The 19,137-nt window shown below is 39.9% G+C and overlaps 1 protein-coding gene across 5 annotated transcripts in view; it reads left to right on the top strand.

The window, feature by feature from the left end:
* The first annotated feature begins 246 nt into the window (after window positions 1-246).
* Window positions 247-19,137, top strand: part of FHIP1A (FHF complex subunit HOOK interacting protein 1A) — a 199,639-nt gene continuing 180,748 nt past the window's right edge. For 2 of the 5 annotated variants that reach the window (XM_019722794.2, XM_074338440.1), the window contains exon 1: window positions 248-609. The gene's annotated coding sequence lies outside the window, so the exon portion shown is untranslated. Of the gene's footprint in view, window positions 610-848; window positions 1,041-5,873; window positions 6,436-19,137 lie in introns of those variants that run through there. The other 3 variants (XM_074338445.1, XM_074338442.1, XM_074338441.1) reach the window with 3 other exon arrangements.

Genomic DNA, 19,137 nt, shown 5'->3' with positions numbered 1-19,137 from the left:
TTTCTTGCTGGGGGTGAGGTGGGGTGTGTGAGTGCCCGTGTGAAGTGGTGTAGTTCCAGCCACCCGCAAGCCCCAAGGGCGAGGTGTCCTCCATTCGCTGCGGTGTAAGTTTCAGTGGAAACTTTCTCTTAGAGGCTCCTCCTCCTTCACCTTGGAAACGGACACCTGGCGGCGGAGAGTTGGGGGGTAGGGGCGGGGCTGGCAGTGGCCGGGGCGGGGCCCCAATCCTCCAAGTCCTGAGCGGCAGGTTGGGCCCCGCCCAGGCTCGGCCCAGCCTTCCCCAAGGGCGTGGGGAGAGTGGGGGGTACGGGGGCGAACGTGGGACCCGTGCGGCTCTGCTACAGGCTGTTGATCCGTCGAAAAGTTGCGCTCAGACCTTCTTCAGCCTCCTACTTTCTTCTGCCGGTCTTGCTATTGAGTTGGAGCGGGGCAGAGACCTGCGTACGAAGTATCAGGCGAAGTGCCAGCTCCCTTTCCTCGCGGTGCCCTGCGCGGTTGGTGGCTCGGGGTTCATCCTCACGATCGGGGCACAAACTTTCTGGACTGTCCTAGGACACCAGTCGGCGAGTCCTGAGCCTCGCGGGGAGGCGCAGTCGCGGGCGCAGACAGGTACGTGGCACGTTGCTGTGAGGTTTGCACTTGACGGATGCTTTTATTTTAGAGGGTTAAGGGAGTGGGGAGAGCAGAAGTGTCCCTTTCCTGCATCTCCCGGCTGGGCTGGAGGAGCAGGGATTGGGATTGGGGGGGTGGAGGCAATAGGAATATCCCAGACAGATCGCTGCGTGGGGCCAAGGCACAGCGGGGAGGGGACGGCTCACAGAGCTGTGGGACCGGGAGTTACTCCGTGACCGACCCCGGGGGAGAGGGAGCGAGCTTGTTTTGGTGACGGTGTCATCGGGGCTCTTCACCCCTTTCCTTGGTCCGTGGGGCCAGAGAGCTGAGTCCTACGGGAGGAACACGCAAAGACGAAGAGATCCAGGGCTCTTTTTTCCTCTCCAAACCTCCTCGCTTACAGGAGACAGAGGCGGTGCCACTTTGAGGTTTGTAGTACTTCACTGGTATAAGGACTTACTTGTTTGGTGGCTGTTGCTCAATTTCATAAGTTCTCTAGGGAAACTGCATTCGAGTCGTGGTTGTCATTAATGGTGTGTGTGTGTGTGTGTGTGTCCCGCCCCGACCTCAACAAAGCTCTCTTGTTAACCCTACTTCTGCTATGGAGTGGAACTAGTTGCTGTCTTATTTCAAGCCCTGCCAGAGTGAGGTGTTGGTGGCAGTGCTTGCCGTGTTTGCTTGGGGCTTTGGGAATCACGTGAACAGATCTGATGAATTATCCCAGCTCTGTCCCACTCATCTGGATCCATCCCTTCTTAGCAGATCAGGCTTCCCCCCACTCAGCATGTGCTGCAGCCTCAGCCATCCAGGTACAGGGAAAATTTCCCTGAGTGGGGAAAGAGCCCCAAACAGAGGAGAGACTTCCTTGAGTGGTAGTAAACAATGCATATGAATTGTTGCTTCCCTATAAACTAGAACCACTCTCTGGCTTCGCTGAAAGGGTCCTGCTGTCAAATTCATCTCATTAGGAAGTCAGCTGCTCTCTGGTAATAGTCACAGAAGCCCTGATAAAATTATATAGGTCATTGAAAAATAATTCCTGCTTAATCACCTTTATCCTGTTGGTTAACGAGAGAAAAGATTTCCTCTCCTTAGTATACCATGCCGGCTTGGCAGGGTCACCTGCCTGACCTCAAGTTTGCTAGTACACCTGGCACTAGACAGGATGTCATCCCTGAAGCTGCCCAAACCTAGTGCACTACAACCGCAGTCCATATCTGGAGAACTTCAGTGGTCTCCTCTGGACAGAACTGAGCAGAAGATTCAGCCCGTTCATTTACTCTTTAATGCAGCATAGCTGTTGGCTTTGGATAACTTTTCACATAATTAAAGGCTGGTTTCTTTGACCTCCAGTTAATCCCTTTCTACAGAGCTCATAAAAATTGTGGCCATGCTTATCTTGAAATAAATTAAGTTTGAGGTCCCATTTGTCATTTGTCCTGTAGCTTTTGGAATACGATTAAACTGTGGGACAGGTGGAAAAGGCAAGAGAAACCGAGCATCAGTGAACTAGACTCAGAGGAATATTTGGAGTATTCTCATAATTTAGGCCCAACTGTCCAGCTAGGTTCCTTCTTGCCTCTAAATAGGAAGGGGCACTATAGGTTGTATTGCTGCTTTTCATGTAGTCCCCTTGAAGATGGGAAATGGAAGGACCATTTTACTACAAATTCGGAGTAATGTGTTGCTGGACAGTTCTTCGTGAGACCCTCCCAAGTTTGGTTCAAAACACTGTCACTGCAAAGTTCTTTCTACCATAATAGGAAGTCAGTAGACAATCTCTACAAATCTGGAAGCAGATGTACAAACCATGGAGAAATATAGAGGTCCATCTTAAAGACAAATAAGTTGCCTGATGAGTGATTTTTGAACTTCTGTTCTTGTATTACTCTTAAAAAGAAAATTTGATAGAGAAGCTCCTAGTCTGTACAAATATAAAATACAATTGCTCTCTCGGGTCCCTGCTTAGATGGTTGATCTTTATGGATGTTTGTCTCATATGGCAATACATAGACCCTTAGAAGAGCCGGCCCCTCGGCCCCTCGGATGCTGGCCTCGGAACACAATTTCCCTCTACTTCACTCTTAGTCCCAGCAACTTCCTGCTCTTATGAATAGTTTTTAGCCTCGGTAGGGGAACAGTGCTCAAGAATACCAGTAAGTTCAGGGGCTTCATTTAGGGGCTCTCTTAGTAAGATAACAGAAAGTAACATCTGCTGTGCTGTATGATTGACAAAGTGCTTTGACACGTCCCATATTTGTTTTTTGTCATTTTTCCATTTTGCAGTCAATGCTATTATATCCAGATTACACAAGAGGAAAATAGATGAGATTCAGAGAAAATAAGAAACTTTTACGTGTACTTGGCTCCTGTATGTGGAGGACTCAGACCCAAATTTAGGATTTCTGATTTAGAGGTCATGTTTTAATTTTGTTTTTTTCTCCTACTTTTTGTGAAGTGGTTGGATGAAAAATGGGATCTTATTTCTTACTAACCAGCCTGCCCATAATTAGAGACAGGACTACATATAAATATGTACATCTATATGTGTATGTAGCATTCATGTCCTTTGCATCTCAGCAGTGTGGCTATACCTGGAGAAGTGGGTGGGTTAGGTGAATAAGTGCCCCCACAAGATTGAATAAAGAACTTTTGGTAATATCTAAAATTAAAGAAAATCAGGAAATAGCAACATAAGTGTGTGATTTACAAATATGGAAGTAATTGCTAGAAAAAACATTAGAAGAGTTGAACAAGCTTCTTTTGGGGACTCTGGAACTCAGGGTGAAGAGGAGCCAGGCAGGACTCTGATGTTTGGGGCCAGTATCTTATAACTTCATATGTTACATTTTACATTATGTACATGTATATTCTTTTTAAAAAATCCTCTGGCAAGGGCAGAGTAAAGGTCTGTTTTCAGAATTTTAGAGCTGAAAGGGATCACAGAGATTGTTTACTCCCAGTTATTTCATTTTGTAGGTGAGGAAATTGAGGTATAGGAGTTTAAATATTTTGTGACAGTCACATGACTGTAAAGACAAACCTTTCCCAGCACAAGGTCACACCCCTCCCCAGGCAGGTTGAAATTTTCCCCATGCTTGTGATTCATTTCTCAATTACCTTTCTAGTCAGTTCTCACTTCTTCTATCTAGTTTTTACAATGTTTGAAAGGGTTACAGGAATTTGGATTCAAAATTCCTCATATTTCCAGTATGAAAATGCTTCAAATATACTTACAGTCTGCAGGCTCTGTAATTTTTTGGTTAATTCTGTAAAAACTTAGAGTTAGAGACACTTACGCATTTTGTCTGCAACTATTTAGGAATTGACAGTGTTGCTCAGTTAAATTTGATAAATACCAGAATTTGGGCTAAACTTTTATCTTGTGAACCTATGACTAACAGGAGATGCTACGGGGGCTTTTCCAATACTTATGTGTGATGCTTAATTTTGAAATTCTGAGAATAAGATATAATTGTCTTCAAAAAAATTAGTAAAGAAAGATGACATTTTGAAGATATTATAGAAAAGTTCTAGCATACTAAATTTTCCCTTTTCTTCATAAGATTTCTCCTACTTCCCCTCCAATTATGTCACTAACTTAAAACTTCCTTTTTTGTGATTATATACATAATACATATTATTCAACATTTAAACCTTATAGAAATAATGAAATTTTGAAAGTTAAAGCACACTGTAATCTTATTTTCTGGCGAAACTGCTAAAAATAAGTATATGTTTTTCCCCCTAAATTTCTCTTTATGTTAAAATATATTTACTACTATTGTGATTGTTAACTGGGGTTAACAACTTTCAACTTAGTTTTTGTTTTAACTCACTGTATCATGAAAGTGTTTTGAAGACCATACATATGGCACATCCTGGCTGTACAGTATTGCATCACAGGTTATTTAAACAATTTCCTATTGTTGGAAATTTGGATTGCTTCCCATTGTTCCATACTAAGAACAGTGCTTTAGGAATATCCTTAAAGCATACTTGTGTGAGTGTTTTCTGTAGGAAAGTTATGTGAAAGAGTCAGGGAAAGGAAAATACTAAATTTCTATGATTTATACTTCCTCTAATAGTGTGCCTCCATTTCAAGTTACATTAATACTTTTTTTTCTGACTGTATAAGACTAAAGATAGAAATATTAATACATGACCAGACACTGAAACAAGAGGTCACAGTAGCAAAAGGCTCTGAATGTTTAGGTAGCGCTCACCTCATTTCCTTAAATTTCAGGTTCTTTTCGCTTTTAATTTTTTCCCCATGAGGAGATAGTAATTGGTAATAGCTATAAAAATACTCTGCAGTTTTCGGACAAGCTGCTAATTAGCTTTTATGGAGCATGTTTAAAAAAATTTTTTCTTAACATTATTCTAGGGCATGCCATTAAGGAGTTCAGAGAATCCACTAAGCTTTGCAGAAAGCAGAGTGAGGGTTTTTTAGCTCCCCTTCTTGTAGTTTTGAAGTTTACCTCTGGTGAAATATTAGTAATGAGTCAGATTTTAAGATCTTCAGGCTTGTAGAAAGAGCCAGGAACTGATTTCACTCTTCTGTGTGTGGAAAATGTGAAATAAGATACTTTGGCTAAATTTCATGACTCAGGCTCATTGAAGCAGGAACATTTCAGGAATTCCTGTGGCACAGTTTTTATTGGCCATCTTAGAGAGTTGATTGATATTTTCATTGAGCCTAAGCTTTGTTAATAACCATTCAGTTAAAGGATTATGTTTCATTCCTCAACATTTGTGTCTTATGTTTTGTGTTCATGGAACTTGAAGTTTATTCATTTTAGGTTGATTTTCTTTATAATATATCAGAATGAGCATAGAAAAAAACATGACTCTCTCTAGACACACACACACACACACACACACACACACACACACGTATACCCTATATGTATATATACAAGTTTATTCATGCGTGAGTATATAGTGATATAAGCTGTATTTTAAAAATATGATCTTTGGTAGGTCATTTAGCATGAATACTTTGTGCGTCCTCAAAATGAAACGATGTCTATCCATACTTTATTAGGAAAAATATTTCTTCATTTTTTTGTATAATAAATTCTCTTAAAATACTTTCTTAGGACATGGGAAATTTATAGTTTACATGTACTCGTATTTTGATCTTTTTGTGTCTGATGTATTATTCTCTAACATGAAGTCACTTTTTTGATAAGTTGGATATTTTAAACCTCTGTTATTTGTGTACGTTACGCAATGTTTACATTTCTTATTTTAGGCATGATGAAGTAGTTTAAATGCATATGAGAAATCTGACAATGGGACTTTCATTGAACTTGATTTGCTTCAGGAAACACCGGACTACCTATTTACCTGAACAATGTTAAAAACTTACTAATTTCTTATCAGCTCGATTAAGTTTGACGTCTGAATTTCCTCCTTGTACTTCTCTACTGTGTGACTGCATGTCCTCTGAAAAGTAGACCTTGGAGTTCTGTGAATGACGCAGCTTGTAACTTGTGTTTCTGTGGAACAGTTGTGTTGCTGCCTCCCTTTTTTCCCCTTAAAGTAATCCTGACTTGGTCATGTTTTAGGGTTAGTTTGTCACTGAGGAGTGGTCATTCCTTCACAATGAATCACACAAGTAGGTTTGATGAGGCTTCCTGAGAGGCTTCCTGCTTCAAGCCAGCCTGACTCAACCTGTTGTCTTCGGAACTCGTGTCAGCATAGGCATGCCAAGAGCAAACTCGCAGCTTGGCTCTCTTCCCTATGTGGGTAACTTCTATATCAGAATCCTCATTGCTGACCTTTGGAATCCTAGACTTGCTTCTCCAGTTCCTGCTGGTAAGTCTGCATTGGATCCTGATATCAAATTAAACAATAGAGCAATAAGAGTAACTCTGCATCTTATTCACTTAGCGGAGTACCTTATATTGAATAGATGCCTATACATATTTGTTGTTGATGATGTGCCTCTTATTATCACCTGGGCAGCTATAACATTTAAAAAAATCTTGTTTCTGGTCCCAGTTTTTCTTTCTCTAATCCATTTCAGTGAGTTTGATTTAAAAAAGTACAGCTTTGCCTATGTCACTGGTCATGGTCCTTGTTGCCTACTGGGTATTATTGACTCAACTCAAGGCGTGATGGTTAGTTTTATGTACCGACTTGACTGAACCGTGGGGTACCCCACTGTTTGGTCAATGTTATTCTGAGGGTGTGTGTGAGAGTGTTTCCGGGTGAGATGAACATTTCCATCCCTAGACCGAGTAAAGCAGTCTGCCTTTCCCATTGTGGGTGGGCCTCATTCTATCTGTTGAAGACCTGAGTTGAACAAAAAGTCTGAGTAAGGAAGAATTCGCTCTCTTTGCCTATCTATCTTTGTGCAAGGACATTGATCTTCTCTGCTTTGGACTCAAACTTGGACTTGAACTTGCATGATACTGTAGGCTTTCCTGCTTCTGTGCTTGCCGACTGCAGATCTTGAAACTTCTAAGCCTTCATAATTGCATGAGCAGATTCCTTATAATAAATCAATGTTTTTGTCTCTCCTATATATATGTTCTCCTTTTGGTTCGGTTTCTCTGGAGTAACCCTTGAGGCATCTGTGATCTGGTGCCCTGTGCAGATCCTCTGCTCTGGCTGCCATCCGGATCTCCTCATGCCTAAGCCACACTCTGCAGATTCCTTCTTCTCCATCCCTGCTGGGACTAGTCCTTCCTCTCTCCAGTTAGCTCAGTGACGTGCATTCTCCAAAGCCCTGTTCAGAACCTGTGTCCTCCATTAAGCCTTTCTTGGCTGTCTTCTCCTGTGGCTGTTTCTTGGCATCTGAATCCCTATGCTGAAATTTTAGAAGCTTAGTCATTTGCTGCCTTCTAGTATTAGTTTTCATACATTTGTCTTTCCTCCCAACTAGATTATAAACTCCATTAGGACCTGAACGAAGCCCTATGTTTCCAAATCCTCCACTGTTGTTGGTGTTGCCTTTCACTTAGTAGGTGGCCAGTGAATGAATGAATATATATGTAGCCAAACAAAAAAATGTATGCAAGTGGACATTGGTCAACATGGCTCAAGCAGTAGTTTGCCATAATCAGAAGTGTCTGGAAGCTGATGGTAACCACTTTGAGCACCTCTTGTAATTGCAGAAGTCAAATATCACTTGTGTTTATATTTTGTTATCAGTGTATATTGAGTGTTACAACTTTCATACAGTTTTCCTTTCTTAATATGTGTATTTAGTTTTTTTGGCACCCTCGGTATATATTTTTAAAACACTAATATTTACCTAGAAAAGGAAAGGTAAATCTGGGGTTTGCATGCCCACACTCCCCCATCTTGATGGAAGAAGTGTCTAATTCCTTTCTCACAGGACCTAGTACTCTTTTTTATCTATGCAGTGCTTTGGAGAGACTCTGCTGGTCGTTTGGGGTTGTTACTAGCAATGAAGCCTATATATCATCCTTGACCTCGAGCCAACTTTTCCTAAGAAGAAAATTGAGTCATGTTTAGAGTCCTGTTAAGTTTGCTCTTTCCTAAGGTACTGGTCTACAACTGATTTTGCTGCCCTCTGCTTTGCTCGTATCTCTTGTAATTCCCTTTGCTCTGCCTCTGGCTAAGTCTTTTCATATCTTCCTCTGTAAATATGCCATGTAGCACATTTGTGTCAATAATTTTGAAAAGGGTGAAGGAGAAGAAATGTGGAAAATGAGCTGTATGTTCCTAGGCAACTTGGAGTTGTCAAATTTTATGCAATTTTCATTCAAGCACAGTATGATTTTCCTCATCTTTCCTGCAATTGAATGTAGTTTTTGAGGAACATCATTGGAAATCTGACCTTATTCTGCTCTTTGGCTTACCTTTTAAGCTCAAAGTATTGCAAACCCTCCACTTGCACTTTTTATCCTCCTTACCCTGCTCTCCTACAGTACACTTATCCACTAACATATTGCAGTTTACTTACTTATTATGTGTATTATTTGTTGGCCATCTCCCTGAACAAGAATGTATAAAGCTCCATGAAGGGCTGGGATCTTTGACTATGTTAGGATCGGCTATCTTTGGCTTTGGATCCCAACACCTCGATCAGGCCTGACATTCATAAGTATTTGTGGAACTGAGCGGGAGTTTGCAGACTTGGAGCCCTGCGCTCCCCCACACGTCCCCTTTGTCGCCTAGGCCTTCTCTTCTATCCTCTGAAAGGTCTCTCTCTCTTTTTTTTTAACTTCTTGTTACTAAAGATCCCTTCTGTCTGGACCTAGTTAGTTCTTTCAAACCATCCAGCGACCTGTTTCCCAGGTCTGTGCCTTTGTAACAGCCACATCCGTAACAGAAGGAGTTTACAGTCCCTTGGCTGTTCATAGTTTATAAAGCACTTTCACATACGGGTACATGCTGTGATCTCATTTGAGGTATTCTTGAGTCTGTGAGCACAATGTATTTTTCAGGGCCTGTCTTTCACGAAAGCATGCGAGTTAGCAAAAGCTTGTCCCACCAGGAGATGCAACTGTTCTTCACTATGTGCCAAGCATACCCTCTCATTGGCTGTGCTGTTGTCAAATTATATATGAGAGGTGTGCCTCTGATGTCTGCTGGCCTTCTGGGAACAAGCATTTCAGTCCCAGAAGAGTGCCTCCGTGCTACAAAGGCCTCAAGTGAAGTGATAACAGTGAGAAAGGAAAACAAACAAAAAAAGAAGCAAGCAACCACCACCAACACATTTATAGGAGACTTCAGTGGAAGATACTTAGCTACATGCTGAAAATATATTGTCTCAAAGTGAATTTGCTAGCAAGGAGCTAATGTGGACGCGTCCAGCTGGAATTGGAGACACAAGCATGGAATTGAGAAGGTCGGCTGCAGGATGCATTTTAGGATTTTGCGTAGAGATAAGAACGAGTGACTTTCAGGTGTCCACTAGTAAATGCCATTACCCTGCTCCTGGCCTCTCTCCTTGCTAAGCTATGAAGATAGAACCATTTCCTTCCTAAAGGCTTTCTGTTCTCGCCTCCAAGCCATGGGAGCGCTCAATAACTATTAGTGTCTGATGATGGCACAGGCATATTCCTCTGAGCGTCCAGGAGCTGGAGGCATGTCACACGTTGACAGGGCTCACAAATCTCTTTTTGCTGTTTTGAAATATTGTGGCCAGGGGAGTTGTACACAACTTGCTCTGACAGAGTGGTCTTAAATATTCATTCCTTCTACCTATTACTTTAAGAGACATGCCAGCATTTAGTCTTCAGCCTGCCAGTAGCAATTTTGGAGAAATTATATTATAATTTTATTCAGCATACTTATTTTCATATAGCTCATTTATTTATGCATTAACAAATTAATATTATTATTTTTAATGATGGAGGAGCATACACTTTGCGATTAGTGGAAAGTCAGACTTTAAGTGAACGTCTTGGATCAGTTGTACCCTCTGGTAAATTAAGTAGTAATATTATTATGGGAGGGAACGTGGGCATAGTGGAAAGAGGGTACAGTTGGTGTGCAAATCTGGTTCAAATCCCTGCTCTACCGTTTAATAAACATGTGACTTTGGACAAGTTACTTTCCTTTGATGAACCTTAGCTTCCTTTGAGTGGAGATAATAATGCCCATCTCAGGGAGTTTCCGTGAGGCTTAAATAAAGTAACAGATGTAAAGTGCTTAACATGGACATAATAATCTATACATGGTAATTGTTATTTGTATACTGAGTCTCTATTAGCACTATTCTATGGACTGTTGGGTGGGGGCTTCAAAAGGTGTGTGAAATATGTCTGCAGGGCCACAAATGATGGCAACAGACATATATTTGACACATGAAAAATTAGGATAAGTGCCCTTCTCAGAAAAAAAGGAGGTGTGCTTACTAGTGAGAGGGAAGAGGACAGATTTAGCTGGTTGCAGGGAGAGAGGCCAGTGTGTAGAAAACTCAAGCAAAGGCACAGAGTCTAGAATGAGAAGATGCTTTGTATTAGTGACATGGGACAAGGCAGATTCAAAGTGAATGGTTTGGAGTGGTTGGTTGAGGAGTTTGGACTGATCTGATAGGGCAAAAATCTTAAGAACTGACATCAAATTGACGTAGTTATGTTGGATCCTGGCTTTTATTCTTTAAAAATAGGTTCTGTATTGTAGGCCGAGTATTTGAATTGGTAACTTGAGGACGAAGTTGAGTACAGTTGAGAAGTTCCACTCACTGAGTGGAGACAAAGTGGTCTTTGTATTCAAGAGACAGATGTCCATCCCAGCACTCCCTCAAAAATTAGATGCTATCAAGCATTTATCTCACAGTTTTGTTTTTTGTAGGAAAGGTCTTTCAGAGTACCTAAATAGATGGTTTGGACAAAATCTTGTTTTCAGAAGGATTCCAGCTAATACATGCAGAAGGAATGATGCAAATGAAATAATTACCATTTTGCTTCCCCTAAAGAAGCAATAGGTCAAGGAATTGTCATCAGTGACTGCTAAAACTGTTTAGGTCAAAGGCTGGTGGGGAGCTTTATAATTGATGTTAGGCTAATAGCCCCTAAACTCACTGATCAATCTTAATGTTACAAAAAGACGAAAAAGTAAATACTACATGTCTCCTAATTTGATGCAATAGAAAATATATAGAACTGTCTGTGAAGTTTCTTGCTAAAAAACTGAATGTGGTTCTGATCAAGGCTTTAGAACAAACTACTGGTTTATAAGAAGCACAGGAGAAAGAGGACCATGTTAAAAAATACCATGGAGATGTAATTAGCCAAATCCAGAATGTAGAAATTACTATAGGGCAAATTACTCAGTTCAGTAAATAAATGGCAAGAAAAACAGAGAAGAGGAACTATTATTAAGAGACTTAAGATACATATCAACAATACTTGGATCTTGATTTGGATAAATCAACTATACATTATAAAGTTATGGGACAATTTGGGCAATCTAAACTCTGGATATTAGCTAACTTAAAGGACTTTTTAAAAAAGGAATTATAGTGGTATTATTTTGAAATGGACTCCTTATTTCTTAAAGGTACATTCTGAAATTATTTTCAGATGATGTGATACTGTATTATATTCTTATGGCTACCTTAACAAATTGCCACAGACTGTGTAGATTAAACAACAGAAGTTTGTTCTCTCACAGTTCTGGAGGCTGGAAGTCTAAAATCAAAGAGTAGGCAGGGCCACGCTTCCCTGAGATTCTCGGGGTGAATTCTTGTCTCTCCCAGCTTCTGGCAGCTGTCCTGGTCTTGGGGCTGTGTCTCTTAGCTCTTCTCACATCCCCTGCTCCTCTACGTCTATGGCTGTGTCTAATCTCCCTCTGCTTCTCTTTCATAAGGATAGATGTGATTGCATTTAGAGCCTACTTAGATAATCCAAGGTAAAATCCTTTTAAGATCCTAAATAATAGTCACATCTTTTGCTATATAAGTTAATATTCACAGCTTCTGGGGATTAGGAAGTGATCTATCTTTGGGGGCCAGTTTTTTGTTTTTGTTTTTTTTTATTTTTTACATACCTCAGATATGATATTTGAGATTTGCTTTAAAACAATCCATCAGCGGCAAGGATTAGGAATGAGAGATTATGACTGGCTGAATTATGATGGTTACTTTCTGAGCCGAGTCATGGCGGTTCATTGTAGGGATTCTCTCTACTTAGTTTGTGTTCAAACATTTCGTTAACGAAAAGTGAAAACAAATACACAGAAAAATATAAACTCTTCACATCTGTAGAATACCTTTACTAACCCTTGCTAAATACAAACCTCAGTTTTTTTTCTGTTCATAAAAATTAGGTATGAAACTTCTAATATCCTGGATAATCCTTCAAGTTTTCATTACCTTTGTAGACGTATTTCTTTGTGCTTCTCAAGATAAGTAAAGGGTGAATGGAAGTCTCTTCACTTGGAATTCAGCAATTGTAAGATGTAAGATGACCTGAGGCTTAGATAACTCCTTTTTCTCTTCCTTACTAAAATACTTGTGAGTGTATGAAGTGGATGGTTGTCCTGGAGACTCATGGGCAAAGTAACTTATCATGACATCTTTGTCAAACAGATGAAATCATGAAAGGGTCAACATTTTTATTATAGGGCCCATCTTTCAAGTGTGTTTTCACGTGATCATAAAATGTCCAAGTGAGCTGCAACTTGGCACATAGAGTACATTCCTTGGCATAGCTCAGTAGTAATTAATATGTTTCTGCAGATTACTCTTTAAGGTGGTATACTACAGTGTTATAAAGCTTGAGATTTTAATTCCTATATTCAATCTGTTTTATTCTGTTTTTCCTTAAAAACGAATACATCACGAGATGTTTCATGATCTCTCCTTCTCATTCCTGTGCTGGAAAGATTTCAAGGTATCCGTTTAAAAATAGTAACCACACAAGGCAGAGCAGCATTTCTCAAAGAGCTATTGTGGTATATCAGAAGTATGATATTTCTTAAAATACCACTATATTCCCAATCCATGCTTAATTGTATGTGCTATAAATTATAACGACTGTCAAGGTACTGTGGTAGACTAGTCAAGTTACTTCATGTCTCCTTTAGTACCTGAATGATTTTTTTTAAGAAAGGAAAACAAATTCATATGCAGAACTGCTGATCAAATGATGCTTGGGTTGTGACTCAAATCACCCAAATCAGCATGTTTAAAGGTGCATTTTAGCCTTTAGAAGTCAGTTGATTGACATACTGTGGCTTTATACTCTTCCCTCAGTGTTGGTTTTTGTTTTGGTTTTGTGTGTGTTGAATTTGTTTCTTTCCAAGGTAAAAGCTGCATTTTGTAGGGGTGGTATGCACTCTAGTTGCAAAATCTCAAAATTAGACTATCTTTTTTATTTTGTTAGCTCATGGAATTAGAATTTAGCTGGTACATTTGTTGTTGATATACTAGATTACTAAAACCTAGCTCCCTCTTTTATGTGTTGTTACAAATTGGTCTGTATATGTCAGACACAAAAAAACGTGGCAATTTAGTACAAAATTAGACTTTCTGTGGTATATGTGTTCATATAGTATATAAGGCTGACTACATTTTGTACTTACTGCATTGTTATGACATTGTAACCCAGGCTGTAATGGGAAAGCTGTATTTTTTTGGAGAATGTGGACTAGAGATGGCATATCGTAATAATATAGATATAAAAATGATTTTTCCATGTGGATGAAGTCATTGGTGAAAGAATAGATTTAAATCTTTGCAAGCCTCTTGCCCATTCTAGTTGCTTACTAAATGGTTTATGATAAAACTTGATGGTGATTATTAAATTTCTCAGCCATTCCGTCCTTTTAGAGTTGTAACATCAGCCAATTTATGTACCCTGTAATAAAGGAGAAATGATGTATGGAAATAATCAAGATAGTGGTTTACATTTCACTTGATATATAGTATCACGGTAATCTCTTCTGCTGATTAGTGTTTCCTTTTGTGCAAGGAAGAAATATTTACTTAGTAATAGTCTTTAGATATAGGTTCTTTTATTACCCAGATGTAGCACAATATTTCAGGAACATACATTTACATAAAATGAAATACTTCTTAAGTTTTGTGTTACTATTTGCTACTTTTTCCTTATCTAAAAGAAGATAAAATATGATGCAGAAATCCGATTGAAATATGAAACTAATATTTTCATGATGTTTTTTGTTTTGCAAATCATTAACAAAGAACTTAGACAAAGCCAAAGCATCATCTTTGATTCAACAATGAATATAGAATACCAATCGACCCTTTACTGACTTTACATCTTTGGTACCTCTCAAACCCACTCATCTCTCTTACCTGTATTAACTCTACTCTCTCTTCCAGATTATTATAATAGCTTTTTAACTGGTCTTCCTGCTTCTACCTCATCCACTCCCCAACTGGTTCTTCAGTCCAACCTTAGTGATATGTAAACAATGTAGATTTTATGATGTCATTTTCCTTCCCCACCTTCCCTCCCATCTTAAAATCTACTTGGGTCTTGTCACTCTTAAGGTAAATAAAGAACTTCAATGAGTACCAGGCTCTGTGGAGTCCAGCCCAACTACCTTGCAGCCACACCTCATACCATTCTTTCCCTAGCTCTCAGTACTGTGTTTCTTTCTTAATGGGCCCATACTCTTTACGAAAACCACAGAGCCTTTGCACATCCTTTCCCTACTCAGAACACCATCCCTCCCTACCTCCACCATCCCCGTACTTCTCCCCCTCAGTTCCTCTTGCTTAATTGGTTAACTTAATCTCGAGCCTCATTTCCTCAGGGAAGCCTCTTTACACTAGTTGGGTTTTACTGTTACACATCACCATGTATCTTTTTTTCCCAATTGGACTTACGGTTATGATTTATGTACTTATGCAAATCATCTTCATGAGAGCAGGTAACAGGCCTGTTGTGCTCACCATCCTTTCCCTAGGACTTAGCACAGTACCTAGCACATATTGTTGACTAAATGAATAACATAAAAAAAATAGAATCAGATATAGCCGTTACCTAATTGATTAGGGCACGCACAATGTCAATCGCAAAGATCCTCATTATAAAAGTGAGTTTGCCCTATGAAGAGATCATCTAGGGAGGTTGCCTGCTCGTTCCATAGCTGCTCCTGTTAGAAAGGAATTTTGGAACCGTTTTAATGAATGGTCTTTAGAAGTAGTTTACCAGCCACATAAAGAAAGCACTTATGCTTTTGATTAAAAGTAATATCCAGCTTGACATTTCTCTTTATTTTCAAACTGTACTTCCACCTTACAGATAGCAAATTCTACTTTCAAAAGAACCAAATTTGTCACAGTTGAAATTTTCAAAAAAAATGACATATGCATGAAGGCAGCCTTAAAAGATTTGTCCTAAAATAGGTTCAGCATCGGCAGGCATTTTTGTAATAAGCCGTAGTGTTTGAATGGCCTGCTACTCCTGTGGATGTGTGGGTTCTGCTGTTTCTGTTCAAACCTTCCATGAGGTCACTCTTGGTGTTGTAAGGGTGTTTCCCTTTTACTTCCGGACATAAGGTAGAGGGATGCATTTTACCTTCTTAAGTCACTCACTTCTTTGTGTTTTTCATCCTCCACGGGCAAAATTTGTCTTGGGGAGTTCTGTACGTTTTTTTGTTGTTGTTCTTTTTTCACCATAAAGGAAAGTAATATGGAATTGAGTTAACTATTATAAAATGTTTTAATTTGAGTTCTATCTTTAACAAAAGTCTCTGTTAGTATGAAAGATCACAGAACTAGGGCCACATTTTTCCATTGATAAGTATCAGGGATTTTTGCCAAGTTCTACTTTTCAAGATTATTTATTCAATACTTTGTTGATTCAGTCACTAGCATTTAACCTCTTTTATGCTAGATATTGCCCTTTTACTTCCTGATTTTGGAAGAAAGTGGTTGTGTGTACTCCCTTTCTCCGATAGCTTCAATTGGCATTGATTTTAAACAGGAGTAACTGGATTTTAAATAACACGTGCACGTCTGTGCCTTTTAATCTATGGGAACACTTTTGGATTTGCTGAACTGATAACTGCAGCTATTGAAGATTATCTTCAGGCAGGATATTTGTCACAGCTCCATTCAGGTCGCCGTGAGCACTGTACTTTTTGTTTATTCACCTTTGGGAAAATGCACTCAACTCAACATTGATATAGATGCTTTCAGAATAGGAGACAGCTCTGTAAGCTAACATTGTGATGGCAAGCCTTAGTGACGTGGCCAGTAACAAAAATTCTATTGACCTTTTATTCTTAAGTGCTCTTGTTTGCACCTGACCAACAGAGATTTGCCTTTCATTTGCTTTTTGTTTGGTTTCCTGCTTGCCAACAAAGTCACACATTTTCATACTGCTTCAGTGCTTTACTTAAGCAAATATATTTTTTTGTGCCCAGCAATAATATCAAGATTTGTGAAAGAAAAATCTTTTGAATTTTGTTTGTTAATCCATGTATGCTTTTTGTTAAATAAAGCTCTTAGAAAAAGACCTTCCAGTGTTTGTACAGAACACTTGCTGTGTTGTGTGCCTGTCTGTGTGCATCGACCTGTGACTGAGTCATAACGTCATACCTGAATCAGTGACATGCAATCTGTGTGAGCCCTGGCCAACCCCTCCCTAACTCCAGACGAAATGATTGTCCCCAGAGGGATTTGAATACTGTCGGACGCATTTTGACTGAGATGCACTTACTTGAGCATTAAGCCCTTTCTCATTATATTTTATAAACCATCCAGTCGTAAGCGGAGTCATGTCATTATGTAATGTATTTAATGGGTACGGTTCCTGTGCCCGTCACTTATCTGGTCCTTGTGCTGTTTCTTGTGTGGGGTGTGAAGGGAAAGAGAATTACTCTTCGTGAGGTGGTGGCATCTCGGGACATTATTTTGCTGTGGTTCCAGGAAGTCTTAGGAATGATGGCAGTCATGTTCTCAAGTCACCTGTGCTCACTGGATGGGCACGGAGATGCTGTAAGGTCATGAAAAGTTAATGGAGAATTAATACCTTGTAAACATAATCCCCTCCTATTTTAAATAATGACCTACTCAAGTTCAGGCAACACATATTAAATATTCTAACATGAGTGGAACAATTTAAAAGTGGTAAAGAAGGGTTAATAAAGGATTTAGGGCTGACTGTTCATTTAGCCATGAAGGAAATAGTCTGCTTTGCATGACAGGTGCCCTAATCTTCTTTTAAAGAAGCTGAAGTGAAGAGAGGTTAAATATGTGCTCAAAGTCACATAGGTGACCCAGGACAGGGCTGGGATCTGAACCCAGACCTCTGACAGCACAGGTGGTGATCCTAACCCCTCTGCCGTGTTCCTTTTCCTCTGTGAGGAAGGCATTTGGTAGCATAACAAATAATACAGACTCTTCTTACTGTCAAGATGAGACAAATTCAGATTTAGGAGATAAGTTAATAAATGAATTGAGCTTTTATGGAACCAGCAATTCAGTGTAAGAGAAATTTATCAAGGGCCTAGCATGTATAAAGAAAGCACTGTGCTATGTGCTAGAGAAGGTATCAAGATCACCAGCTGTTAGAACTTGTAAAGTTATATATATATATAAATATCAGAATTCATTTGCTCGGTAGGCATTTATTTTGCATCTGTGGTGTGCTAGCACTGGTTTAGACACTGAGAATCATTCATCTACTTATCAATTCATCGTAAACTTTTGATCACCTCCTATGTGCTAGGCACTGTTCTAGATACTGGGAATATCATTGAAAACAAAGCAGGCAAAGTGTGTATTCTCTTCGAGTGTACATCTTAGTGGGAAGGAGACCGACCATAAATAAGCAAGAAAAGAACTAACTGCTCTGCAGAGAATTAAAATAGGAAGGTGTGCAGAGCGGGGCTGGGTGGCTCCATTACATTGCAAAGATAAGTCAGACTTGATCCCTGCCCTGGAGAAGACAGACATGTAAACAGTATGATTCATTCAATGTGTGCAATGATTGATGTAGGAGCAGAATGCTTCGGGGAAGCTGACCGAGAAGGGCCTCACATATCCTTATGCAAGAACTAAGGGGTGATTATAAGCAGTGTGCTGACAGGAGCAGATGTGTGTTTAGGATGGTAATTGTGGAGCAGTCGGAAGTATGGGCTAGATGGGAGAGACTGAGGATAGGATGTGATAATTGCTCTCTGGAATTACAGCCCCAGACAAGTGCAGGGGGAAGGAAAGAGGAGGAAGTCTTCCTTCTCACCGGGAGGGAAGGCTTCCTGAGTGAGACGACATTTAAACTTTGTCTTTAAACATGCAGAGATGAAGGGAAGGGCATCTTGTGGTTATATTACCATGAACAAAAGAGGAAGATTCAGCTTATTTTGGGAGTGGCTAGACTTATGGACTGGCTGAACTCTAGGCTCGTGAGAGAGAGTCATGGGAGGTTCGGTCTGATACACTGAGTTGGTTCAGATAAGCAGAGGGAACCTGCAGAAGGTTTTTTAATGGACTGCCATAATCACAGCCTTAGGAATATTATCTCTCAGTTACTGGATAAGATAAATTGGAATGGGGGAGAGAGGTGGCTGACAGATAATTCAAGAGGCTGTTGTGATGGTCCTGACATACCGGGGAGCTGATCTAGGACCCGAGATCATGGGACGGTTGTGCAGGTAGAAATAATAAGGCAGACTACTGATCAGATGTGGGAAGTTGGGGAGAGGAAGGAGAAAAATCGATTCCAAAGATGTAAGCCTAGACGACTGAGCAGATAAGATTTCTGTGCCAGACTAGGAATGGCAGAAGGAACCATATGTGTGAGAGGACAGATGACTTAGATGACTTGGGGATTTGTGGAGTTACTGGGGAGGTGGGAACCTTGACGTAAAAGTGTCAGATAAGTAAGTGAAGATGAGACTTGAGGTCTGGGTTTGAATATGCAGATTGGGGTAATAATTAAGCAGCTCCAGTTGTAGGATAGATGACATTGGGCAAGGACTGACTTATTCCAAAAGAGAAAGGCAGTGAGGATGGAAACTTAGAAGCATCATAATTTTGGTTATTTATTTTTATTTGTGTTCTTGTAGTTTAGTGATAACCATCTCTTAATGAAACTACACTGTTGGACTTGCAGC

This window comes from Rhinolophus sinicus, linkage group LG07 (genome assembly GCF_036562045.2).
Source record: "Rhinolophus sinicus isolate RSC01 linkage group LG07, ASM3656204v1, whole genome shotgun sequence".
In the NCBI taxonomy this organism is placed as follows: domain Eukaryota; kingdom Metazoa; phylum Chordata; class Mammalia; order Chiroptera; family Rhinolophidae; genus Rhinolophus; species Rhinolophus sinicus.
The sequence above is the reverse complement of the archived record's forward strand: the minus strand, read 5'-3'. Positions and strand labels throughout refer to the sequence as shown.